The sequence below is a fragment of the Ambystoma mexicanum genome, chromosome 4q, assembly GCF_040938575.1.
Source record: "Ambystoma mexicanum isolate Mex_15411 chromosome 4q, UKY_AmexF1_1, whole genome shotgun sequence".
Classification (NCBI taxonomy): domain Eukaryota; kingdom Metazoa; phylum Chordata; class Amphibia; order Caudata; family Ambystomatidae; genus Ambystoma; species Ambystoma mexicanum.
The window spans coordinates 410,837,669-410,865,336 of record NC_090928.1 but is presented as its reverse complement, the minus strand read 5'-3'; the positions used below and the strand labels follow the sequence as shown (position 1 = coordinate 410,865,336).

Genomic DNA, 27,668 nt, shown 5'->3' with positions numbered 1-27,668 from the left:
TTTTGCTCTGTTTTTATCTTTTCCTGGCTTTCTGAAGGGAAGTAAAGCCTTCAGCTTCAATTGATTTGCCTTTTGCTCATTGTTATGAGGAAACTGATCAGTCCTTCAGGCTATCAGTACTGGGAAATGATGTCTCCCTTTTGAATTCTTGCACTTTTTAACATTGCACACAGCAACTTACAGTGCAGTGCAATGGGGATACTTTTTTATCACTGTGGCTTTTGACACAAGGTATTTTCGGTTACTTTTATATTTGCCTAAGGACAATCCGGTGGTCGCAGTTACATTTTGATAATTTTTATATTATTTTTGGTGTGCACATTCGCTTTTAATGGGTATGGCTACTGAACATGGCCAGTGTCCTATAATGGCTGTGACATGAGATTTTCACTTGCTTCCTTGGCCATATTGTTATTTGGTCTAGTTCCTGCGCTACCAGGTCAGGACCTCCCTCATACACTCATGCACCTTCCCGGGAAAGCTGCTGGTTTAGCAAGCTAGTGATGCCTTTGTGTGTGTGGCCCAGGAGGGGGCTGGAACTCTCTAGTTCCAAACCACATCCTTGGTGCCTGAAAGTCTGGACGTGGGATAAATGTGAATCCATTTGTCCCTGATTGGGCAACTACTGGCTGTTTGAATTGTGCAGATCCTTACCATTGGTGGGCTCTGACTTGATTCCAGCTCGGATTTTGGATGGGAAGAGGACCTCTGCAGCCATTTCCTTTCAGATCATTGTTGGAGCCAAGAATCCCTCAAAGAAGAACATCTGTCTGAAGATCCACAAATTACTCCCAAAGTGACCCAGCATCCCTTCCTGTGTGCAGCCTGGTGAAGACCTGTTTAATTACCTGATCTCTGAAGACCCTGAGAGGTGCTTCAGCCCTTGGATTAGTGGCAGCAATTAGTCTAGATGCCTTCTCGGGAATCCTGCCCTTCTGAGCCTTTGGAAGTGTCCCTGGACTGCCCAACAAGCTGACCAGCATTCTCATGGGTTACCCCACCAGAAGTGTCCCTGTTCCGGGTTCAAGTCTGGAACTTTGCTGGTTGCCAGATTGTGCCACTAGTAGCTTTCTCCACAAATTGCAACATCTCAGCATCAAGGGAAACTGTCCTGAGTCAGCCGCTGTGACTGCGACTGGAAGGATGCCTATCGTTGTCTCTGTGCAGAGACCAATGTTGTAACTCACCTTCCTCCAACCTGTGAAGTGTCCTGAAGAGGCCTGCACTGGTGGTTCTTGCATTTCACTATTAACATGCCTGTCCGATAGCACAGCAAGTAGAGCACTCGTCTTGACATCTGTGCAGAGCCTGCTGATGCAGGTTCGAATCCCGGCAGGGCCAAACTCAGCCTTTCATCCTTCTGAGGTCGATAAATGAGCACCACACACCGTGGTTAATAATAAGCAGCGCTCGGATACCTCAGGGTTTGTTGCGCTATATAAATGCTAAATTATTATTATAATTTATTATTATTAAGAAACTTCACAAGATGGTCATTGTAAAAAAATATATCAATGTCTCTTTTAATGACATTTTTTGTGTGTGAAATCACACAATTCAATATACAAGAGCTATACAATATTCACATTCTGAATTTACCAAATGACAAACATAATTCTTCCTGCCTTTCCCTATCTAGTTTCTTACTTTGGGACAATTGTGACCTTGTCAGTCATTCAATATTATTTTTCTCTTTTATATTGCACTTTGCCACTTGGGTCAACTCATTTGCCACATACATCCAGTCACCATGTACTCACAATCACCAACATTGCTACACAGCATGTTTCGTTCCTTTAACCAAATCAAGAAGTCTCACAGGAACTTCTTTAGGGGATAGATGATTTTTGTCAATTATTAACAAACATCCTGTATACAAATCACTTATCCTAATGTACTATGAATGCATAGCATCAATCTATATAATGAGATCCAGTTCCTTGTAGTATTTTTTACTATATTACAACCAGCATGCAGTCTTCTTCTTCTTAGTTCCTTTGTAACAACCACCTGTGAAGCAAACAGAGAGTGGATTTTAGTTCTAATTACATGCCAGTATCCACTATCCAGAGCTTCTAATACTCTAACTGACCATTTATACTAACATAAAAAGTGCCTGTTTGAAAGCTCACTCTTGTTATGTAGGGGAATGAAGAACTGAGTCGCAAACGTTAACTTGTTTGCGATTCCTTTGAATGATCCTACTGAAATATTTATGCTTATTCCATAAATGCAGCACAGCACATCAATGCATTTCTACAATAGACAAAGAAACGTGCCTCTAATGTAAAAGCTTCACACTAACTGCTTCAACGTCTCCATTATCATTTTAGTTTACCTTGGTGTAGTGCCTTGGAATGGGCCTTTCAGTTTTGCGACCTTCACTCTGTTCAACCACATCCATATGTCACGCTGTCTGTCAAAACACTTATTTTCTGTGAAAACACAGACGAGTATATTTTCTATAACCCATTGTTGTGTATCTGTATTCTGGAGGGCCCCTCCGGTCCAGGAGGCCGCGCGGCCTAGGGCGCGGCATAGGCGGGAGCGCGGACAAACGGACACACACACGCTGGACTGTGTTCGCCCGGAACTGCCTCCCACTGTCGGGGCGGGGCTTTTATTAGGCGGCCCTACGTCACCGCGCTGCGGGACGTAGGGCGGATTTAACATTCCCCCTTTATTTCAAATAAACTTAACATCAACACAATCAACATACTCAACTTCAACCTCCTGACACAGTTCTCTTTTCACACTATACCAGCTCCCCCTTGTGTGGGATGCCTGGCGACTGTGTCCTGCTCAACATACATAGTCATTCAGACTCGCAGGCGGCCTCGTGTTGGTTCTCAGACCATACCGCTTCACCTGGGGGCTGTCCCCGCTCGGCTCGTGAATCTGCTCACCTTCACTGCGTGTGTCCCCACTGCCGGGCAGGCTCTCTGACTGCCAGCTGCGGTCCCATGCGGCTTCTTCCTCTGGGTCTTGTGCCGGCTCTTCGCTGTCCTGTTGTAAGTTGTCGTCGTCTTGAGGGCCCTCGCGATCCGTCCAGAGAGTGCAGGGCACGGGCTTGAACCAGGAGGCATTCCTTGTCACTTTCCGGCGTCCCCGGGTCACAGTTATCATGGTCCCGCGCCGGTTGCTGACAGTCCATGGCAGTTCCTCATACCTGGTGTCTAGCTTGGACTTCGTGGGGTTTCGCAACATGATGACTTGGTCACCCACTTGATGGTCGGACGGCCTTGCTCTTCTTTTGGCACTCATGTGAGCATTGGCACGTCTTCTCCTCATTTCCATGCGGGCATTATCGACGTCATCGGGGGTCCTGCTTGGGTGATGGGGAATCGACGATCTGATGATTGTTTCGAACATGAGGTCAGCAGGTGGTATGCCCGTGGTGCTGTGTGGGGTGACCCGATAGTTCCGCAGGAACCGGTATAGGTCGATCTTCCACGGGCTGGCATTTGCCCTTGATACTATTAGCACCTTATTGATGGTCCTCATAAAACGCTCGACGTCCCCATTGGCCTGTGGCCACTTTGGCATGATGTGGTGGTATTTTATGCCCAGTTCCTGTAGATATTGCCTGAATTCTTCCCCTGTGAACGGGGGTCCATTGTCACTCTTGATAGTTGTGGGCAGACCATGAGTGGCAAACATCTTTTCTATCACCGGGATGACCACTTCCGCGGGGGTGGACTCCAGTATCTCGACTTCTGGATAGCGTGAGTGATCATCGATTGCCACCAGTAGATGTAGGCCCTCTCTGATTTTGCAAAAATCAATACTGATCGCTTCCCATCGTGCCCGGCCGCGCTCGGCCGACAGAATTGGTTCTGGATCTGGGGGCCCACCCGTTATTTGGCAGGGCAAGCATGTGTTTACTAGGCCTTCGACACGATCGTCGATATGAGGGAACCACACCCTGTGTCTGACCCGGGCCTTTGTTCCTGCGAGACCTTGGTGTCCTTCATGTGCTAAGGCTACTATCCTGTCTTGCAACTTTGGGGGTATGATTATGCGATCTCCCCTTAGCAGCAGCCCTCCTTCCGTGATTGAGAGGTCCTGTCGAACCGTGAACATGCCAGATAGGAACTCCCTAGCCCCCTCGGTTCTGTTGCGGGTGTGCGTCATGAATTCCTTCCAGTTTCCTGACATGATGGCATCTTTTACCAGGTCGCAACAGGGGTCATTCTGGGTTTCTGTTGCAATGTCCTCAATGTTTACCGATTTGGGCCTCATGGCCCGAACCACTTGGCAAATGTGTTCCTCTGTTTCTTCGGCGATCAGAACTTCCTGCTGAGTTGCTGGTCGTGGGTGTCTCGAAAGGAAGTCTGCCGGGTTGCCACTGCCCGGCTGATAGACGAGTTCGAAATCATATTGCTGGAGGTGTAGCAGCCACTTGGTGATTCTGGCCGGTGGGTGCGCCGATGACCCGATGAAGATTGGTATTAGGGGCTTGTGGTCAGTGATTGCCGTGAACCTGCGCCCATACAGGTACATGTGGAAGTGTCGACACCCCCATAGTACGGCAATGGCCTCCTCCTTTATGTGGGAGTACCTTTGTTCCGTTGCTGTGAGTGCCCTGGATGCATATGCAATCGGTCTTTTCTCGCCCTCCTTTGTGACCTGCATCAGGATTGCTCCAAGTCCTACTGGGCTGGCATCCACGAATAGTTCTGTCGGGAGGTCCGTGTCGTAGTAGGCCATCTTGGTTTCAGTCGACAGGGAGTCTTTAATGCTCTCAAAGGCTTCCTGGCATTTCTGCCCCCACTCCCACTTAGTGCTGACCTTTGTTAGTTTGCGTAGCGTTCAGATAGGGTTGCTAGGTTTCGAATGAATCTGCCACAGTATGTGGCCATTCCCAGAAAACTGCGTACTTCGGTGGGGGTCGCCGGGGGACTAGCAGCTTGGATGTCCGCCACTTTTTGTGGATCAGGTGAGATGCCGGTGCGGTCAAATTTGTACCCAAAGAAAGTGATTTCCGATTTTAGGAACTTGCACTTTTCTCGATGGATTGTGAGTCCGGCTTCTTCCAGCCTGCCCAGGAGGGTCTTGAGTCTCGTGATGTGTTCCTTGGTGTCTGGTGCATGTATTAGGATGTCATCACTCACGTTCAATACCCCTGGTATACCTCTGATGACCTCCTGGATGGTCTGTTGAAAAACTTCTGCGGCCGATGAGATGCCGAAACTCAGGCGCTTGTACCTCCTCAGACCTAGGTGGGTTGAAAAGGTGGTAATGTAGCGCGACTCTCTGTGGAGCTTGAGTTGGTGGTACCCCGCCTTTAGGTCCACCTTCGAGAACACACATGACCCGGTGAGGTCGGTGATGATTTCATCGATTGTTGGTGTTATGTGTCGTTCCCTTTTTATGGCCGCATTGGGCAGGCGCATGTCAATACAGATCCGGACTTTTCCGGGCTGTTTGGGCTTCCTGGTGACCACCATCGGGGAGACCCACGGCGTTGGTCCCGTGACCTCTTCAATGATGCTGGCAGCTTCCAGTGTCCTTAGCTCTTTCTCTACCTGTTCCCTCATGTGGAACGGTGTCCTCCGTTGTCTCACCGCACGTGGTTGTACTGATTGATCAATGTGTAATTTGATAGTCTTTCCCTTGAGACAGCCTATCCCCTTCTGTAGCTTGGGGTGTTGCTTGAGAAAGTTCTTGACTTCGGCTGCATTGTCAATCTGGCAGATGAATTTGACCACGCCCAAGTCTTCAGCCGCATCTCCGCTCAGTAGGCTTTCGATTCCCGCCTTCACGACATATATCTTTGACCCCACCTTATGTTTGCCATGTTCAAAAGTGGTGCGGAACCTCCCGATAACTGGCAGGGGTCTCCGGCTGCCGTAGGCAAACAGACGGGTGTCTGTGGATTTGAGCTCAGGTGGTGGTGTTAGGGTTTGGAAAACACTGGTTGGCATGACGTTTACCGAGGCTCCCGTGTCGATGGTCATCTGTACGTACTGGCCTTGGATGGTGACCATGCATTTGCGTCGCCTGGCGGTTCTTGGCGGTGGTACTGGACCCTGGTTCAGTGTAGATACCAGGTATACCTTCCGGCCCTTTCCTTCGCTCTCCGTGCCTGCCGTTTGCCGTAGGGCTGAGAGATCATCCCCTTCCTCTTCTGTCGAGGAGTTGACTACTGCAACCCTCCTTGCGCTGGCTTGCTTCTTTTTTTTCGGTGACCCCTTTTCCTGAGAGCCTTGCGGGGGCTGCAGCGGCGTGTTCGCTGATCTGCACACTTTCGCGTAGTGATCCTTCCTGCCGCACGCTCCGCACGTGGTGCCTTGTGTCAGGCATTTTCGCCTTCCGTGTCTTTGGCCACCACACCACCCACATTCCGTGGGTCCTGGTACTCGAGGTTGCCACCTGTTCTGGGTGTGGCTGCCGCCAACTTCACCTCTCGTAAATTGTCTGTCGGAGATCTGGACGACCATTGCTGTGGAGAGGGACGGCTGCAGTTTCTGTCGTGTTGCTTCCATGTTGGCGGCCCTGGAGTGGGCAAGCTCTCTCTGTCGACCCAATTCCAGGATGCGTTGTAGAGGTATGCCTTTCTCACTGAGTACGAGCCGCCTCAGCTTCTCCGAATGTATGCCATTTATGATTTGTCTTCTAATCTCCCTCTCAGTGTTCGTGAACTCACACGACATGGCCAGTTTCCTCAGCCTCGTGTGGTAGGCGTCTAGAGTCTAATCAGTGGCCTGGATGGTCGTGCAAAAGATGAAGGTCTCATAGTCTGGATTCAGTTGTGGGAGAAAGTGTGCCGTTAAAGCGTCCTTTGCACTCAGGTATGCGTCTTGGCCATCATCAATGTTCAGGGAGTTGAAGATGCGTAGCACCTCGTCGCCCTCACTGAGGAGTAGATGAGCTTTCATCTTTCTGGATGACGTGATGTCCTTGCACTCCATGGCCATCTCGAACTTTTGTAGCCATAACTGCCATCTGGGTCCACTGGACGATGGGTCAGTGAACAGATCGAAGGGTTGTACCAGCGTCGACGAACTGCCCTGTGTGCGGGGTGGTGGCGACGCCATCGACAGGTTTGCCGCGATCCTGGACGGCGTGGAGGGTCCAGGAGTTGATGTCCCAGCCGCCATGGTGTCACGTACCTTTGATTTGTTGTTTGTGCTGTCTTACTGGCCTGATGTTGTCCTGCCTTATGGGTTCGTACGCACTTTGCAGTGAGGAATGTTCTTTCGTGGTGAATGTGCCCACTGGCACTTGTGCGCCGTCCGATGGGCGCCTTGTGGCATGTGCGCCATGCGAGAGAAAGAGAGAAAAAAAAATTCTCGACCCCCCTGGGAGAGGGCTTGAGATTTTTTTTTTTTTTTGAGGTGGGGGTCACGTGGTCTCTGTGGCCCCCACCGGGTGTCCAAAAATTTGTTCGGGACGTCTGTGGGGCATCCGCGTGTTAATTGCTCTTGAGCGCGTGGTTGCTCGTTCACTTCCTCATCGCCATTGTTGTGTATCTGTATTCCGGAGGGCCCCGCACGTGGGGCTGGCTCCGGTCCAGGGGGCCGCGCGGCCTAGGGCGCGGCATCAGCGGGAGCGCGGACAAACGGACACACACACGCTGGACTGTGTTCGCCCGGAACTGCCTCCCACTGTCGGGAGCGGGGCTTTTATTAGACGGCCCTACGTCACCGCGCTGCGGGACGTAGGGCGGATATAACACCCATCATACAGGCAATTTAAAATATTCTTAAACCGCCAAGACATTGCTTAATTCGCACTCACCTCATGAATGTACAATTAGCTCACGCTAGTTGACAGTCACACCGCATTTTCTCTATTTGGTGACCCCTATGTAACACAGACCGTGGATTAAATCTGTAGTACATGAACAAGTTTGTGTTTTCTAACTGCTCGCTACCGATGTACTTTTTTACCTTAACCTGCCTGACTTGTTCCACTTACCTCATAATACTCCGTTCCTGTTACGTTCGTGTTTCAAAATCTCGGGCTGTTTTTCCCATGGAACGTAATCTCCCCTTTGATATAGACTTCTGCAATTACAATGTCATCACGCAGAACAGCACGCCGATTGGTCCTTTCCTTTAGGGATGGCTCTTCAGCTATCGGCTTGTCTCTACTCGTCGCAGTACTATTCCACCGGTTTCCGTTACCGAGCAATTGCACACATGTGCTATATTATAGTGTTTGCCATTCAATTTGTTTGTTTAGACCTCGTTCTCCACTATGAGTGTTGAAAATGAACTCTTGTTCTTTTCTGAAAAGATTTTTCTTCTCCATATTCAGATCTTTGCCTGTGTTCATCCGATACAACACTGTCCAACATAAATCCTCAGCACAATGCTTTTTTTCAACTAAATGGATAACTAATGTTGCTGTCATTATTTCCTTTCTGATGGAACTTTTGTGTTCGGTATGCATTTTTACCTTTCTTTCTGTTTTGCCTATGTACAGTTTCTCACAATGGCACGCACTGCATACACGACCATTTTAGAGTTGCAATTTGCACATGTAATTTACTTCCAAGGTTCTCTTAGGCCCAAATTGACCTCTGTACTTTGACAGGTCTGCCCACAGCATTTACAAGTCCCACATGGCACATGTCCATGCACCTGTGTTATGTGTTAAACCCCAAGATTCTGTCAACGTTACTTGTTTTCTCTCTTACGCTGATGCCATTCCTCGTGATTTGGTATTTTAAGCTCTTACTCCTCTGAAAAGGTAACAATGGTCTTTTTACTGGGCATTTGCCTTTCTCTAATATCCACGAGTTTGCATTTTATAATTTTGCTTATCTTATTTGATAATTCAGTGTATGTACTTACAAAGACCAGAGCTTTTTTTGTCTTTTTCATTTTCTGTTTCAAGAGTGCTTCTCTGTTATTTTTTGCACCTGTGAATGGCCTCTGTGTGAGCTTTTGTGAATAACCACGTTTATGCATTTTTTCTTTCAGTATATCTGCCTCTTTATAAAAATCGTCTTTATTTGTGCTGCTCCTTTTTAGTCTTAAAAATGGTCCCAGTGGGAAATTACCTTTGGTGTGCTTGGGATGAAAGCTGGTATAATCAAGGCGGTCATTCTTATCGCCATGTTTATGGTATGGTTTAATCACTAGAGAATTCAATCTCTCATCTACCATGATTGTGATGTCCAAAAATGTAATCTCTTTGGTACTTAAAACTAAATGTGAACTTTAAATATGCCTCTTGGGTATTCAACTGCTCAATGAATGCTCTCACCTTGTCCTCAGTACCAGTGTAGATGACCAAAATGTCATAAATATAGCAGGTCCACTTTCTTATATTCTCCTCATATGGGTATCCATCACTGTCAATCTTATTCTCCTCCATCATTTGCACATATAGAGTAGCTGCACTTGGTGCTAGAGTTGCCCCCATTGCAGTTCCATGAAGTTGCTTATAAAATTAATTGTTAAACACAAAGTAATATTCTGTAAGGGCCGTTTCTGTGCCCCACAGAATAAATGAATTAGAAACCCTTTAACTTTTCTCTTGTAAATACAAAACCTACTCCAACATTGCTAGAGCGGCTGCCTGCGGGATCTTAGCATGGAGGGAGACTATGTACATACTCAGAAGTATTTCTGCCATTGGATCAAACTCAATGCCTTCAATTAGTTTAATGACCTTAGTGGTATCCTGTACAAATGATTTCATTTGTCGTACTAGGGGCTTCAAGTAGACATCTGTGAATTTGGACAACGGACCCAGGACTGTATCTATGCCCAAAACTATTGGGACCCCTTGGGGGTTGTGCAATGATTTATGGATGTTCTATAAAGTCTAAAATTGTGGAATTCTAGGTTTATCCTTAACCAGAAATTCAGCTTTAAAAAAAAATAATCCTATCCCTCTGTTTTGCCTTTTCTTCTTTGGTATAAATCAAATTCTGTAGTCTCTCTGTTGGATCTGTATCTAATTTGACATAGATGTCCTGTCATTTATTTGACAGAGACACTCATCCACATAGTCAGTCCAATTCAGGGTCATGATGGCTCCTCCCTTGCCTGCTTTCCTGATAACTACATCTTCATTTTGAGCCGGACAGAGGATAGCCAATTTCTCTTTTTTGCTTGTATTCTGATACTTCCTTTTATTTGTGTTCCTCATGTCTCTTTCTAGTGTGTCAATCTCTTCCAGTACCCGATTTTCAAATATGTGTGTTTCTGCACTGTGACTCTGTGTCGGGGGACAAAATGAGGACACGTTTTGTAACCCTGACTCATTTACTGTCATGTCATACTCTTTATAAATACAAAATTGTCTCAGATACATTTTTCTCATTAGACCTTTGAAGTTCTGTCTAAAATTGAAGGCATTATAAGCATGCATTGTCACAAAGCGTAATCCTTTATTTAATAAACTCATCTCATCCTGTGAGGATACATACATTGAAAAGTTCACTACAAGGTCCTCTTGCTCCTTGTAATTCTCAGTTCATATTCCCATTTGTCCCTTTGATGATCCTTCTCTGAAAATCGCTGCTCACCACTTCCTCTTCTACCTCACGCACGTCTGTTTTGCTGACCATAGGTCCTACTCCCCATCATAGCCTCATCCTCACAACTGTCCTCACTAGTACTGTACGACATGTCTCTGAATCTGACTCTTTTTTAAATTTACATCCTGTTTGTTATATTCACTATTGTTTCGGGGATCATAGTTTTCCTGAGTATACTTAAACGCTTTCACATGGCTGTAATTCATTAAATTCATTAATTCATTAAATATTTCTTCATCCATCTGATTCTCTCTCATGTGGTGAAATCTTTAAATTCTTCAATTATCTCATCTAAACAAAATGAAAAGGTATACATGCTTGTTAATTTCCTCTTCCAATGTCTGTAGCTCAATTGTGATCTTCTCTGTAATTTCTTTTACAGTTATCAATTATTAAAATGACCCAATCTCTCCTGCACTTCTCTGCAATATACCTCCACTGCATAAAAAAATGTGTTATGTAGGAACAGCCTTGGCTCATTTATTAGTACTGGACTTTGGGGTAGTGTACCTTCCCTTAGGTACTCGAACATAATTGACCCATGAAGTTCTGTACAAATGAATCTCTAATTTAACTCGGACAATTCGTCCCAATTACTCAAATTCCCTCATGTTGTATTCTCTATATCCTCCCCGAATATGGAGGTTCTGGTCAAAAGCTCTGTCATGTGTACGGTCATTGTAGCTCTTAAATCTCTCTGTGGCCATGGCTTAAAATTGTGTTATGTTTGAGTACAAATGCTAAGTCTTGCGACCAAAGGCTGTACAGGGACCATCAAACAACCAAACAGGAGACTGTAGGGTACTAAAATAGAGAGGTTAACCATAGACAGCATCAACAAGAATACATTTAAACCCCTCTAAGAAACTTCACCAGGTGGTCATTGTAAACAATAAAATATCAATTTCTCTTTTAATGGACATTTTTTGTGAGAAATCACACAATTCAATATTCAAGAGATATACGGCATTCACATTCTGAATTTAATAAATGACAAACGTTTATTCTCCCTGCCTTTCCCTATCTAGTTTCTTGTCCTGGTACAATTATGACCTTGTTAGCTCATTCAATATTATTTTTTTCTTTTCTATTTTAGATTGCACTTTGCCACTTTGGTCAATTCATTTGCCACACAAATCCAGTCACCATGTACTCACAATCACCAACATTCGTACCCAACATGTTTCATTCCTTTAACCAAATCATGAAGTCTCACGGGGACTTCTTCAGGGTATAGCTGACTTTTGTCAATTATTAACTAACTTCCTGTAAGCAAATCACAAAGTGGCAAAGTGCAATAAAAAAGTGCAATATAAAAGAAAAAAGAAAACAATGATATTGAATGAGCTGACAAGTGTTGGTAATGCAGCCAGGCTGGATGTACTTACCTATAGTTCTCCATCCATTTTAAGGACTCCTCAATCCTTATTTCCCAGATGGGACAGTCATGGAAGTCCCCTACATCAATAACTGTTCTTCTTTCATGTCCCAGGAAAGTATTTACGCACGATTGTTAAATAAATATGAACATTGCAGTGTTGTCATGATGCCTACCCCCGGGGACCCAGACCAAGTCCAGCAACCCCGGAAGCAGGCATCAAGTTACCCCAAGCAAGCCCAACAACCCCTGCTAGGGGCTATTTGGGTGCAGTCCTGGCACCTATGGCGCCAGGCTCATATGGAGAGTCAGTCCTGGCGCCATAGGCTCATAGATTAAAACTTACCTGATGCAGACCATGCTGCAAACTTACCTGATGCAGACCATGCTGCAAGGAAGGGACTATTTTACCTAGGGACTATTTTTTTACTCGGGTGGGGCTGGGGAGGAATACTTACCTGGGACTACTTTGGAGGCTATTTAAACCACGCCCGAAGAGCAGCACACGCTTCGCGTTATTCTGTATCCAGCAGCGTAACGCTCACCGTGCCTGCAAGTTTGCATCCAGTCTTCTGCCATGCCCGCCTCGAGTTTGGAGCTCCTAGAAAAAGGGAGAAAGAAGGAGAAAAGGTTAGAACAGGAGCGATACCTTTGATCCTTACCTGAATTCCCGATTAATCGTGCCTTTGAGCTGTTATTTTATGCGCGTCGCCTCGTCTGCTGCAGCGCCGCGCTGAACTCACCGGCCTTCGCAGCATCTTCACATTTCACTGCATCCTCCTGCATGTTCCTGTCACACTCGGGCACCTAAGGAGAAGACAAGAACAGCAAGGTGAGCCAAGGAAATACACAGAGCACTACCCCCCATAGACTTACCTGATTTTACCACCGGGGGTACTATTCTTCTTCACGGGTCGGCGCAGCTTCCACTGCATCCTAGCCGAACCCCGGCCGCTAAGGGGAAACAAAAGGACAGCAAGGTGAAACAAGGGACTAACAAGGGCAACCCTCCTCACCACAAAAGACTTATCTGATTTTACCGCCGGAGGCATTATTCCCCAAGACTTCATACTTTCTCTCAGTGCCTGAATAAGGGAGAAAGCAACAGGTTACATATGGACATTACTTTATCGAACTGTGTTGGATAATACAAATCCTTACCAGAACATTACCGATTGCCACGAGGAACTCTTCAGTAAGGTCAAGCTGCAACCTGCAAGGAATCGGACAAGAGTGAAAATCAGGCATTTGAACTCTTACAAACTACATACTTACGGTGTCTTGCTGGGAATATCAGAGTCAATATTGTCCTGGAACTCACCAATTTCTTCGAGCCAGTGAAGCAACTGATTATCTACGCACCCCTGCGCTCAATGCAGGATGGAGAGCTCATCTTTTCAAATCATCAGGTGAGACTATAAGAGGGGACATCCAAGGTGATCAGTTTGGAGAACAACGGGGTGGGGGGATTTACGCTCAACTCCACGGGTGGTTAATTACCTTTCTCCACTTGCAGAAGAATATTCCTATGGGCCAAGCAAACGAAACTAGGTGGGCCAGTCCAGTCCGTCATCTCGGCCCTACGCGTCACATTGGTGGAGATCGCAGCAGTCCAGTCCAGATCGACGCCTCTGTGGGAGCGTAACAAGTGTAAAGTAAATATATAGTTCAGTATATAAATATTGAACATCATTCTATGTAATATTTCATACAAATGTGTATGAGAAATATGAACCCTGAAAAATGCTGAAAATAGAAGCAAAAATGATTCCAAGGAAATACTATATTTATCAGTCCAGCTTAAACCACATAATTTGTAAGCAACAATTAGGGCCTCATCACAGCCTCAAAGGTAATGCTAAAACAGGTGGTATTTGAAAAATAAATCAGCACCCACCTCATCACTGGAGAGTGTGGGTTTGTTGTTTTTGTTTATACTTCCCACCTTTCTGGTTTTGACAAAAGTCACTTTTTTATTTCCTTTCAGGCGCTACTGGCGGGGCGGTTGACTGGATGCTGTGGTTTAATAAGTAAACCATTGCAACTAAATGTTATTCTCATTTGTTAATTTAGTTTTAAATCTTATTACTTGCTGAATATTTTTTCCTTGTACACCGCGCTCAGCGGCTTCAAGTATGTCTGGACTTGGGGAGACCGGTGCTCGTGTCCCGGGGACTTCGTCTCCTAGCTTTCTTTACTTTCACACACATGCACGCACTGTAGCACGCAGGTACCTTAATCAATCTTAAAACCAAGATCAATGAGATTAACGACAAAGGAAACATCGCCATACTTCTCCTCCTCGATCTGTCGGCGGCCTTCGACCTGGTAGTGTTGTGCGAACACCTGGCCTCGGCTGCCCACTTCTCAAAAGAGGCCATAGCCTGGATACAATCATTCCTGGACAATCGAACCATGAGAGTCTTCTCCTCATTAGCCTCAGCAGACCCCATCAAAATAACCTGCGGTGTTCCCCAGGGCTCCTGCATCTCCCCTACCCTCTACAACATCTTTACCAAGCCCCTATTTGACAAGTTGGATAGACTGGGTGTCTCATACACTAACTATGCAGATGACACTCAGATCCTCAAAACCCTTTCGGGCAACTTCGACTCAGATACGGTCTTGGTAAACAAAATATACCTCATCATTCAGGCATGAATGTCCACACACGGCCTATGCCTGAATGATGAGAAAACCAAAATCCTGCTCCTCGGCTCCAATGCCAACCTAAGAAAACTCAGCTTCAACTACAAGGCATTTAACATTGATGGCAACACCATCACAGTTGCCAAAACAGTGTAAACTCGAGGCTTTCACCTTGACTCAGCCTTGTCACTAAAAAAACAAGTTAACTCACTATCATCCTCTACCGCTTACACGTGCAAGCTTATCAGGGCAAGTAGAGCATTCCTCTCTCAAGCTAGCTGCATCACCATCGCCAATGACCTAATACTGTCAAGACTCGACTACTGTAATGCCATGTACCTAGGAGCCAACAAATACATAACAGACAAACTCCAAACCCTGCAAAACAACGCACTCAGAACAGCCCTTAACTTACCATACAAGGAACACATATCCACCAAGAGAAGAGAACACAAATGGCTCAAAATCTGTGACCTTATCTCACTTAAAACAGCATCACTCACCTTCAAATGCTTAAACAACGCAGCCCCCCCATACCTCGCAACCAGAATAGTAAAAATAACCTCCACCCGACCCACCAGAATGACCAACTCTTACTGCCTATAGGTACCCAAATTAGGCGGCAGCAGCTTCCCGGTCAAAGCAGCCCAACACTGGAATGCCCTCCCACTCAACATCAGAACTGACAATCCTGCTACAGCTTTAGGCGAAACACTCTGACCTGGCTACGCTCCAACGATCCCCTTGACTGAACAGTGCAGTACCCCTGCACACTAACAGACCCTAGACAACCTAACTGTATAAATGTACATAAACTGACCTGCTGAAATGTAAAATTCTGTATGTATATCTGTTTATATGCCCTCCAACAGATTCTACGAAATGTAATGTTCTGCTCCCTACACAACTGTTCCTTACCTGCAACTAAGTTTTTATGTAATCTTATCTACCTGTTCTCTGTTGCGCCCTGTTACCTCTGGGTTTTGCGCGCCATATCAAATAAACAAACAAACAAGCAAACAAGCACGTCTTTTCTCGCTCTCTTCCACAAACTCCAACCTCCTCTGGGATTGGTCTGTACAAATTCATGGCAGTACTATTTAAACGCACAGTCCGGTGTCAGGCCAAAGTCCAGTTCGTCTTTGCTCGTCCGCGTGGAGTCTGTGCACTCGCAGGGAGATACTTGCCTTGGCGCAGCCTCAAACGATGTTCCCAGCCAGCTGGCAGGAAATGCAGGGGCAATTGTCATCTGATTCCGGGCCCTCTACTTTCTTGGATGTGTGTCTGATTAATGCACGTTCCCTGGTGGCGCATAGACTTGAGAGATGTATTCCATTTTAGAACTTCACTGCCCTTATTTCATGTTTGTCACGGAAAATGGTTGTCCGACTCTTCGGGTCCTGATGTCATACAGGCACTACCTCCGGGCTATGCCATAGTCCAGGTAGATCAAGGTGCTAAGCACCCGGGAGGAGGGGTGGCAATGATCTATAATGCGCAATATGAGTGCTCATTGCTGCCCTGTCTTCTGGATGCAAAGATGGAACACTTATTGGTTAGAATTGTAGTAAATGCTGCCTGAGTGTGCCACCTTGCACTAGGCTATCACCCGCCTTCAACTAATCTCGCTATTTTCACTAGAGCGTTGGTGAATGATGCTTCGAATTTAGCATTGCATTATAAGAATGTAAATATTTTAGGAGACTTTAATTTATGGACGGAGGAGGGATCAGTACAAGATAATAATGTTTTGTTTAAATCCATGAAGCAAGTTCAGTTAGTACAACAAGTGATGGGCCCCACCCATGTTAAAGGTCACACTTTGGATTTTATATTTGGCTACCCTTCACTTGTGAGTGTCTTTCCAAGTCATCCTCTTACCTGGTCGGACCACTACGTGGTCCCTTTTACGATTCAGACCGTAGGAAAACCCCAAAATGTGGAAACCATAGTGTTCCAACATTAAGACGTAACTGGGCAAGAGCTGACCCTGCTCTGGTTTTTCCAAAGTTGTTTGGCAGTATGTCAAGGCTTCCCATGATATGGGCCCTATGCCTTCAGATATAAGCAGGCTGGCCAACACTATGGAGTCAGCGGCAGACGAATTGGTGCCATTTCAAATGATGACAAAATTGTCTCCACACTGTGCTCCATGGTACCCACCAGCGCTTAGTTTACTGGGTCTTGTGACTCGACAGGCAGAGTGCAAATGGAGGAAATATTTCAATGCCCAACTGTGTGAAGGCTATAAGCAACAATGTACAGTTTATCACTCAGCCTTGAAAGAAGCCAATTCTCTTTATTTCGCTGACTCCATTCAAGCAGCAGTAAATGTTCCAAAAAAACATTTTGAAATAATAAAAAACCTGACAAACCTGTGTGTTAACACCGAGCTGGCTAGTTCACAATCATTATGCAATGATCTCTCAGGATTCTACATTGATAAAATTGAAAGGATCAGGAAAGATATCATGGATAAAGGGAATATCGAACACAGTAGTAATGTGATCCCTGAAAGTGGGATGTCGATATCCCCCAGAGTAGTGGAAACGGATGCCTTTTTTCCATCTTTGCTCTGACGAATAAAGAGGAAATTAGTAAAATGGTTGCAGGGCTGAAATCCGCCTCTCCTCTTGATGATATCCCTTTGCACCTACTAAAGTTGGCACCTGAGGATTTCTACGAGATCTTTGCCAAAGCGGTGGGCTCGTCTCTGATCTGGTCTCAAATTCCCCCAAAATTAATAGAGGCCTTGACATTCCTTTGAAAAAGCCATCTCTAGATGCCTCCGTTTTGGCGAACTATCGCCCTATTTCGCTATTTCTTCCTTATGAAGGTATTAGAAGCAGTGGTTACTCCGCAATTGAGGGCCTTTCTTGAAGGACAGAACATCTTAGACAGCTAGTATCAGTACTCAATGATTTTACCATGATCAGATATGAGGGGGCACAGCAGGCCTTATTTTGTTGGACCTGTCGGCTGCCTTCGATATGATTGACCATGGGATTCTTATATCTAGGTTGATAGAGGCAGGGTTCTCTGGGGCCGTACTGGATTGGTTTTGTGCCATTCTTCTCGAACAGTTTCCCTCTATCCTTATCGCTCGTCCCCGGCTGCGGTTACCTGCGGTGTCCCACAGGGCTCAGCCTTGTCCCCACTACTTTTCAATTTATATATCCGCCCATTGATGGCACTTATTCATTTGTTCAGTTTTAGGTTTTTTTCCTATGCAGACAATACCCAAATCTTGTTCAGATTAGATCCGAATCAGGTGAGCGAAAGACTACAAAATTGTCTGGACTCCGTGCGGGGCTGGATGGAGGCAAATTGGCTCAAGCTGAATGGCGGGAAGACAGAGGTCCTGATCACTGGCCCTCTGGAGGCGGCTAAGGGATGGACCAATGACTTCTGGCCATTATTGCTTGGTCCTCTGCCAGAGCCATCCAGAGTGGTTTGAAACTTGGATATTAAAAAACCAGAATCACTGTCTATGGAGGCCCAGGTCAACACAGTATGTGGACTGGGGTTACTTAAACTTAAACAGCTGAAGAAAGTCCTCCATTTTGTCAATTTACTACGTATGGTTGCCAGGGTTTATAATCCTATGATGCCAGACATACAGCAGCTACCTTCTGTTCTGCTTACCCCAGACCAGCTCTGCACTGTGAGGGAATCTGCACAATGGTCTAATGCAGATAATAATTTGCGAGACGAAAGTTCTGAGGCGTACCCATTAAAAGATAAACTTTTGAGAGTACAGCAGTGAAAGATTTGGCCCATATTATGCCCCAGTGGGCTAAGATAAAATTATGTACGCAACATAAAGCAGAGCACCCTTCAGAATATATGGAACATATCGAGAAAGCATTTAAAAAATATTCAGCAATTTTCAATCCTACCGAGAATGCCAAACAGCTCTTTATTCACTACTTTGTAGATTGATTCATTCCTAAAGCTACCGTTAGCATATTATGTCACTGCACTTGATTCCAATGCTGCAGGATTTCCACCCTGTCTTGGTTCTGTGGCTGCTGCCACTCCAGCAGTACAATTGTCTGAAAGCCCGGTTTTAGGTTCTCCATTAACTGTAGCGGTATTGCATGATGCTACTGCCTTAATTCTGAAAACAAACACAAAACAATTCTCTTCTCATATAATGTGATTTCATACTGCTGAATTCATCATACATTACTTTGACTCCTTGCTGTATTCTATACTCTGCCTTCTTGTTGCCTAGTGCAACAGATGGACAACCACATGACTGTATTTCTGTCATAGACATGCTCACTTATACCAGGGATGATCTCCACGATGTACCTTTGCAAAATCCACATAACATTTATTTAGTAGATGGTTCATGTCAGCATAATTCAGCAGGAAACTGGTTCTGCGCTGTCTTGTATGTTCCCCTCAAGTGTAACAGAAAGTGCAGGACTCTGCAGAAATTTCTCAGCCTGATAGTCTGATAATACAGAGAACCCCCTGACTTCCTTACAGGACCTTGCTAGAATACAGGATGAGGCACGTGACATTGAAAAAATATCATGTTATAGGACAAGGTGCCCGTTACATTCTGATCATCTTTGGTGCTCCTTAGATAGCCATTTGTTTGCCCCAATGGCTCTGTCACCTTATTTTGCCCGTGTGCACCATACCTTGGCTTAGGGCATGTGGGCAAAGGGGGATTTTTACTGCTGTGAATTGGGAGCGGTATACCCTGAATCTTTCTTTTGTGGCCTCACATTACTACAGATAGCATGTTTTCTGCCAACTCATAACATGGACAAGACAGTAAAAGTGGACAAAGGGGTGCACCCATCTCGGTAGGGCTCCTTCATCAATTTGCAGATTTCTTTATCCAGTTACCAAAATGCAGAGGATTTGTGTACATTGCAGTCCTGCTATACCCTTCCTCAGGAGGGATGGAGGCATAACCCTGCAGAAAGGCAGACACCAAATAGATGGTAACAGCGTCGGGTAAGGACTTTGGCCCAAGATTCAGAGTGCTGATCAGCATCAACATTGACAGAGGCACCCACTTAACTGATCAGGTGTTAAACGTACTGCTTTAAAAAATCTGTAAAAACATCACTTTCTACACCACCCCCAGTTATCAGGGGCAGTGGAACGCACAAATGGAATATTGAAAACTAGGTTGGAAAATCTGTACTGAAGTAAATCTGAAATGCCAGGTGCACTGGTATGTGAAATAGAAAAATATGTCTGAGTCCACATGAGAGACATGTGGGTCATGGGATGCATGGGTACTCATGTTCCATCATTACAATTGTCAACTGTAACTTGAACAACTATTAATTTGGGCAAGGATGCACTGCTCATTTATTGTAAGGCACTTATCAAGAGTCTCAGCTCTTATCTATTCACAGGAACATTTTACCAAAAGAATCAATCAAGTGTGCCACACGCTGGACTCAGGAGACTGGATTCATGTTAAAGTTCATCACTGAAAGGATTCCATTAACTCCAAGGTGGACAGGACCCTTTCAGGTACTTTTAGGTTCTAGCACAGTAGTGAAATGCCAAGTATTGTCCACCTGGATTCACGTAAACCAATGTAAAAAAAAGCAACAGCTCCCCAAGATGATCAGCCTGCTCATATCCATTTCATTGGCTCTCATAATTAAGCACATGCTCAGACATCCTTTCATTAATTAATGGGTTGAAATGTTAACGACTGCACCCCTTTACACTGTTGTGAGATAGGCAGAAGAAATGCAGTGCCCCAAGAACTCACAGATAAAAGACCCAATGTCGTATTGTGATAGATATTGGTTTTTTGAGTTACAGGAAATGAGACATGAATGACTGATCCAATGGCATACACACAGTAAAAGAGATAGAACATATGTAATATAAATCATAATGTTACCCTTTCCCAAGATTCCCATCTCTCATATCCACTTCAGAGGAAACTGACATGGTGGCAGCTCCTGGTGATAGTGAAATCCATGTTGAGGAAAGTCACACCTGTTTTTTGACACATCCTTTATTTCACAATATCTCAACTGAATAACGCTTTCAGAGGAACTCAGATTGTTATGCACAATAATGCTTCCACGTACTTTTATAGTTTGCACTCTATTCCAGTATCCTCCTGCTTATACCTTGAGTGTGAACTATCACCACTATAGCAACACATCTGTTATGGTGCACAGCATCAAACAAAGGAGAGGTAATGGGTCACAGGTGGACTGGATGGCTGCTCCCTTACGGACAATTACAATGTATCTATCCAATGCAGGATTCCAAATAATCTCCCATTCCCCAATCTGCTAGAAAGGAGTTGTTATTTGCTTAGCCAAACATAGCTTTGCATTAGCCCACAGTGAAGAGAGATTTAGAAGGGTGCCTGTGCGATGGTGCTAATTCAGCTTCAGCAGTGTGTAACTTTTAGAAGGGCCTGTTACACGATGAAACATTAGGACAACTAGAAAAGCCAATGGGTCTCATTACTGGGCTACTGTTGACCAATGTGGAAGCTAACATTGGCAAACTGCACATAGTTTCTGATCTGATGGCCATGACTGGAACAGTGCTAATGAACTTCATTTGGAACATAACATCAGCAGGAGACCGGATCGAATGGGACATGGCAAGTGCAGGACATCTTCAACAAACAACTATTGAACATGTTTGATGACATCAAGAATGAAGCCTGGCTGATAGACCTAACAATGGGCTTTATCACGAGTTGGGTGGTTGCGCTTAAATGCAGCGGTAACCCTATTACCACCACAATTAAGGGCTGCCCAATCATGAGTTGGGTGGAACGTGGGACCTTTTACCTCCAGCTTTTTACTGGAGGTAAAAAGGTCCGCTTTCCACCCATTTTCGGCACTATTAGAACAGCGCTAGTTGCGCCGGCGCTAATAGCACCACCCCATATCCATTGGGTCCAATGGACCCAATGCGGAATGGGGATTTACCTCCTTCGCTACTCATGATCCAACGCTAATAGCGCTGGACTGAGTAGCAGTAACGCTATTTCCGTTGGTGGTATCCCGGCGCAATTACCGCTGGGATACCACCAACCTCGTGATAGTGCTCAGTGACTTTGAAATACCTTGCTCTGCCAAGAACATAGGTCCTAGGCAGACCCTGTGGAGCTATAGAGGGTGTAGATGCCAAAGTTCCTGATGCTTGCTTCAAGCTTACATTATGGCCCAGTGTAGTGAGAGTGGGCCCCCACCTACAGGATAATACTTGGGGCCTGGGCAGATTACCTCTGGGATTGTGGGATTCTTTGTGACATTTGAGAGATCAAGACTCCTAAGGAACACAGTCACTTTGTCGAAAGCAACCCAGAATTAACATCCAGTGTCTGGATAGGAATCAGAAACACTTGTACATTCTGGCCGTAGCACTTACCACATAACTGGGTGGGAGCACGCTCATAGCAACAGGCGTACACACGTGGTGCGGCTTTTCGGTCTGGTCTGACATGACTTACCTCTCTGGCTGTCGGTGATAGTTGTTCTCCTCTTCCTCTTCCTCAGATGGCCTGTGTCTCCCATCTGTCTGGATAACACAGTGGTGGCCTGAAACTCCTTCTTCTGGAAGTGTAATGGTTGAGCATGATGTGTGATGTGTGAGTGAGTGAGGCACCATTTTGCTCCTTCCGTCTTTTCTCTCTTATCCACATCTGTGCATTCATTCCATTATTGGGCTGTTTGTCATTTCTGCACATATCATTATTTCTCCTATGAAGAAGAAGAGAATGCCTACTACACAGTCCCGGAAAATCAACTGCAAGCCCAAATGCTCATATGAGCACTAGAGGCGATTGACTCAGAATGACTCATGTGGAAGCTCAATCCTACATCCAGCCCAAGATCACTGACTTACTGTTATGTGGGGGTCGCCCGCCTGATCCTGGAGGAGCCAAACAGCTACTATTAGAGCATAATCCTCCATCCAAGGATTGAGAGAGCTGAGAGCGAAAGACATAAAGGGTGTTGGAATGGTTGTAGAGGTGATAAGCCCCAGAGGTCATAGTGAGGTACAAGAGATAGTGATTGTCCCCAAAACCTACCTCCCACTTCCATCCTAGGAAAGTCTTGAGAGGCAATAGTAGCGGATCCTGATTGTGTTCAGAGAATATATGTCTATCAAGCTATCTAGGAAAGCTAACATAAAACCAGAAAGCTACAGTGAACATGTGGGTAGTTTCATCAGACAAACGGATAGAAGGAAGTCACATCAGCAGGATTTGCAGTAGGAGCAGTGGGAGTTACAGTGGTCACATCAACGACAGAGAAACCCCTGCCAAAGCCCCCTACGAGGGTGGCTGGAGGACCTCCATCGCAGACCCACCTGCGCTATGTCACTTCAACCTGGCAGAAGACCGGCTCCAAGCTGAAAGATTCCTCTGACTGGCAATGTTTAAAGGAGCGTATTATTCTAAAACTCAACCAGAGTGCAAATACAAAGGACTTTCAGCAATGGCTCAAGTCAGTCAGTCATGGAGAGCCCAAAGTTTCCCAGAGAACAGTGGACAAGTACTGCCAAACTACGTGACCTATCTCAACAGCAGCCATGTGCAAAAATGTGGTTAGGGGAGAAATTGGTGACAAATGACAGGGCGGTCATGAACCTCTACTTCTGTCTTCCCTGTTAGTACGACTGCAGGCCTATTTTGTTGACCATTACAGCCTCATGCAAATCTAGCCGTAATCGCTAATAAAAAAAAGAACTCCTATGTCTAAATGATCTCCGCTTAAGAAAAGCCCAAATGCCAGTGATCACAAACAAAAAATAAGTGATCTAATTCAGGCTAAGAGGAAGATAAATATCACCAATGTGGAGAAGCCAGCATGAAATGAACCCAGAGAAGCTCTAAAGAATAATGTTCTAGCCTGGTTGCACCAGAAAAGCGGGGCATGAGCTCATAAAATCACATGATTTTAAATGTTTACACAGTTTACAAATTGATGAATGGTGTGTTCCTCTGGCAAAAGAGACAGTATTGTCATGGGATGTGGTAAAAGTAACCTCCCCCATTTCTTGAGCATCTGTAATAACCTGGAATATGCTCCATCCATTTTGAAAAATGTATTTGACTATTCATAGTATTCACTGTACACATAGCTAATTTGATTGAGGCTAGGGTTGCTCCCTTCATTTTGTACCATCTGCTTAGATAAACACTCTTATTATTCTGGAAGTCAATCATCCATCATGTTGCTAATATAGCCTAAGTGTTATTGTCTTTTCTATATATCTGCTCAATGAAAAGGGTGTAAATACTGAAGTGACATATCCATCATTGTATATTTGCATGCTTACGTTTCATTTTATTTTTCTTGTGTTTGTTTTATGGTTTTAAGCTCTGATATTTGCAATTCTGATGCACCAAAGGCCTGACAGCTGAAGCCGAAGTGTGTTTAATAAAAACTTCTAAACCTCTATGTTCTGGCCCTTGGAGGCACCTCAGGTGCAGGTTATGAGCACATTGAGCCAAGGTCATATTGTGACAGCAGATGATCATTTAAAATATGTTTGATTTGGAAATTGTTTCTGTTTTAATTGTTTTTATTTCCACTGGTAATCATGATGTTTATTGTTGCTTAGATGGATATATGTAGAAATACCCTGGACAAATCATTTAAGAGCTAAAACTTTGTCATTGGCAAGACAAGTCTTATTCCTACATAGAAAATTTGGTCAATTTTCATTAAAACCGATTGCCATTTTAACCTATGGCAGTGAGACACTGATAAACCTTGACCAATCTATTTGGGACCGTCTAGAGGGTCTGTTTTGGCGGAAAATATTGGCTCTACCAAAATACTTTCCAATCATCAGAATTAGACATGAGGTTGCGTTGCAATCCCTACACTCAATAGTTGAGTGGAAAAAAGTTGAATTATACAGAAAGATGATTAATGAGGAAGACATCCCAGCATATCGAGTCTTTGAAGAAAGGAATATCACAGTCGCCAATACAGTCCTAGCAACGTGGAAAAACGCATTGAGTCCCATAATGGCTACAAACTCCACATCCCTTGAGATGTTAATGAAGCGACCGCAATACGCAAAAGAAAATATACAGCGAAATGATTGGATTCGTACGATGGCTGGAAAATCCCAATACCAGATGAATTTGTCATGTGAGACAGACATTCGTGCAATGAATGAACTGCCGTCTTATCTCAAACAATTTCTGGATAGGAAAATTAGGGACTTATTTTTTAGATTACGTTTGAATCTATTACCCACACGAGAACTCATGGCAAAAAACAGACAAATTTCGAAAGAAGCAGCTTTCTGTAGATTTTATGAGAACAAACTGATGGTGGAGAATCTACATCACATCATTATGATCTGCCCTGCGCTTACGGATAAGAGAAATTGGTTCCGAGAAATGATATCTATGAAGGGGCCTGAGCTAGATAGCAGTGATAGATGGAACCTCATCCTGTCAGGGAACAACAGGAGTCTGACAACAACCATCGTTCAATTTTGGAACCATATTGTCTCCATACAAACTTTGGGGGCAGAGGGCAACCTTATCTTATAGAAGGAAGCTCGCTACCCTCCTGATACACTTTATCGAATATAGAAGACTGGTGGTTTCGAAGTCTTGGAGGGGAAAAAGTGATGTTATGTCGTCGATTCATTGACTATTTAGATGAAACTCTGAAGGACCATACTGAAATTGTTCCCTGAAAAATCAAAATCTAGAAGTGTAATGAATGAAATATTGTTTTAAAAAGTTTGTAAATCAAACTATAAAATTACAATAAAAAAAGATAAAAAATTAAATATTATTGTTGCTTAGATGGATATGTATTATTATCCGAATAAAGTATATTATTGATGGAGTAGGTTGTAAAGTATGCTGCGAAGATGTAGTGCAAGAGATCTCTTTGGATGGTAAACAACTATTTGGTGCAAATGATAGCTACATATTGGAGCACTGTACTCCCACACCTGACATTCTATTCACTCTGAACACTCAATATTTATGGAGCATGTTATCTTTTGGCTACATGACATAGTTAGGCAGGTTAAGTATAACCTATGCAATTCCATTTATTTGGACATCCGTTGTCCCACAGCCATTCCAAAACTAGTGTGAACTCTTGCCACAAATACAGAAAATCTCAAAAGGAAAACGCAGAGAATGTGCACTCCAAACTATACATTATGAAGGAAAACACACCTTTCAGACAGCAGGCATAGCTGTGACCATGTGCACTTCAAGCAATATATTATGTTTTGCAATGAAAACAGTCAGCTTCAACATTCCTTTTGGGCCATCCTGTTAATAAGGGGTGTGGGTAACTATCTTTGCAATGTGTTGTTGCTGTAAGTGTTGCCCCAGAAATATTTCTATTCACAGTCACAACAAGCCAGAACAGTTTGAGCATGTACCCATGTAAGAATTGTCAGATAAACCGATCAAGGGAAAAGCTTGTGTTAGCACCATATGTTTAGGAAAGTCTAGCCAAATACAGATCAGTTTGTGTTGACCCGGGTAGGGATAGAATAAATCCTTTTCCTTTTGGCAAACCCTCATGAGTAAACAAAGTAGATTTTCTTCTTCCTCTTTAGTTGTGCTGAAAGCACAAAATATTGGGTTGTTGTGGCAGACAATTGGATGGAAAAAAAATATATATACTAAGGGGGGGACCCCTTCAAGATGCTTACTCCCTAAGGTAGTAAAAGCTTCTCTACCTTCAAAGAAGGGTTTACAGAGACACAAATACAAATAGCAAAGGTAGAGAAACATGCAATCAGCTACACCAACATATTATCACAAAATACACATTTTATTAATAATCATTAAAAACATCATAAAAAACACAAAGATGCTAAAAAATTCCTAAAAGGACATATATAAAGTGCAAGTGACACAAAGCTCAATGGTAACAAGTCAATTGTAACAGTTAGACATTAGTCTTTGACTGGACTAGAGCACAACTCCTGTTGTACAGCTTCATATGACATGTACAGGAGAGGAAAAACTTGTTGGTCAATGAAGACCCAGATACACAAACCAGATGTTCTAATAACTGCTGTAATGCCTCGACATGTTTCAGTTCATATATTTTCATTAAAACTTTCTTCAGGATTTTTTTGTTGTTGTTCTGTCACTTTTCTTTTTTTCAATCAATAGGGCACCTTAACATATCACAGTGCTCAAACCAAAAAGGTGCTGCTGAAAGACATTTTAAAAAAACATGTGAGTCTAGGTGTTCACTACAGCAAAAACAGATTCAATCTGTATGAGCGAGGCAACAGAAAAATAGATACTTCCATTACCTAGCATCAGAGTGGTAGTGGTACAAGGGAAGGCTATAAATAATTCCGTCTTCCAGCAATTCATGTATCTTTCATAATTTTCACTATCTGTAAAGAATACATATAAGTTGTATCAAAAAACACTACTCATGTAGAGCCTCTAAAAAACATCTGTTCACACGTGCCTGTGTATCCCATCTAGGGCATGTGCCAAAATGTTATTACTCATCTTGCAAAACAAACCAAACTAATAAAGGTACTGGAAACATGTAAGAAAGGGGACACCCTCCCATGGACAAAGGGAGTAGAGTCTACGAAAATTCAACTAGAGTACTCAGCACTAGACACAAAAATGCAAAAAAATGTTTGTTTGTTCCCTGGACAGACCTTGGTCTAGAATGGCTAATCACGGATGCTCTCGAGGGAGAAGACACTAGGAAGACTCACCAGTAGCCCTGTAGACATGTTACTGCAGCTGTAGAATGGTGAAAAAGTTAACTGGGCGTCGTGATGGGGGCATGTGCTGCGTGCACTCGTATGCCCGCGGGGAGCGGCACCACACCAGGATGGCTGAGATCCACTGGAAAAGGTGTAACAAAGGGTCGAGTTAATGGGATAATACAACGGAGGAAAAGCTGTAAAACTCCAAGTACGGAGGTCACATCAAGGAAACGTGTGCTTTCAGGGGCACTTCCCGTACCGCGTCTAGAAAGGCACGTACCCTCACTCGCGCTCGTGAATACAGCGCCTCAAGTAGATCACAAAGGACCAGCGCCCCTTGAAGAAATCAGCCTGCAGGGCAAAAGGGCGGGCGTTCACAAATAGCAATCCCTTCAGAACGGCACGTCAGCTGCACTTGGGATTTTAAATGGA

General features: G+C 44.4%; 1 long non-coding RNA gene across 2 annotated transcripts; it reads right to left on the bottom strand.

The window, feature by feature from the left end:
• Positions 1 to 1,574: 1,574 nt before the first annotated feature.
• On the bottom strand, positions 1,575 to 27,668 carry LOC138468523 (uncharacterized). Of its 2 annotated transcripts, none has more exons than XR_011268299.1 (4): positions 27,517 to 27,668; positions 27,243 to 27,375; positions 26,817 to 26,903; positions 1,575 to 2,010 (listed from the first exon to the last, which is right to left on the bottom strand). It is a non-coding gene; the product is annotated as an uncharacterized lncRNA (long non-coding RNA). The 2 variants fall into 2 exon arrangements; XR_011268300.1 differs by lacking the exon at positions 1,575 to 2,010 and adding an exon at positions 26,557 to 26,712.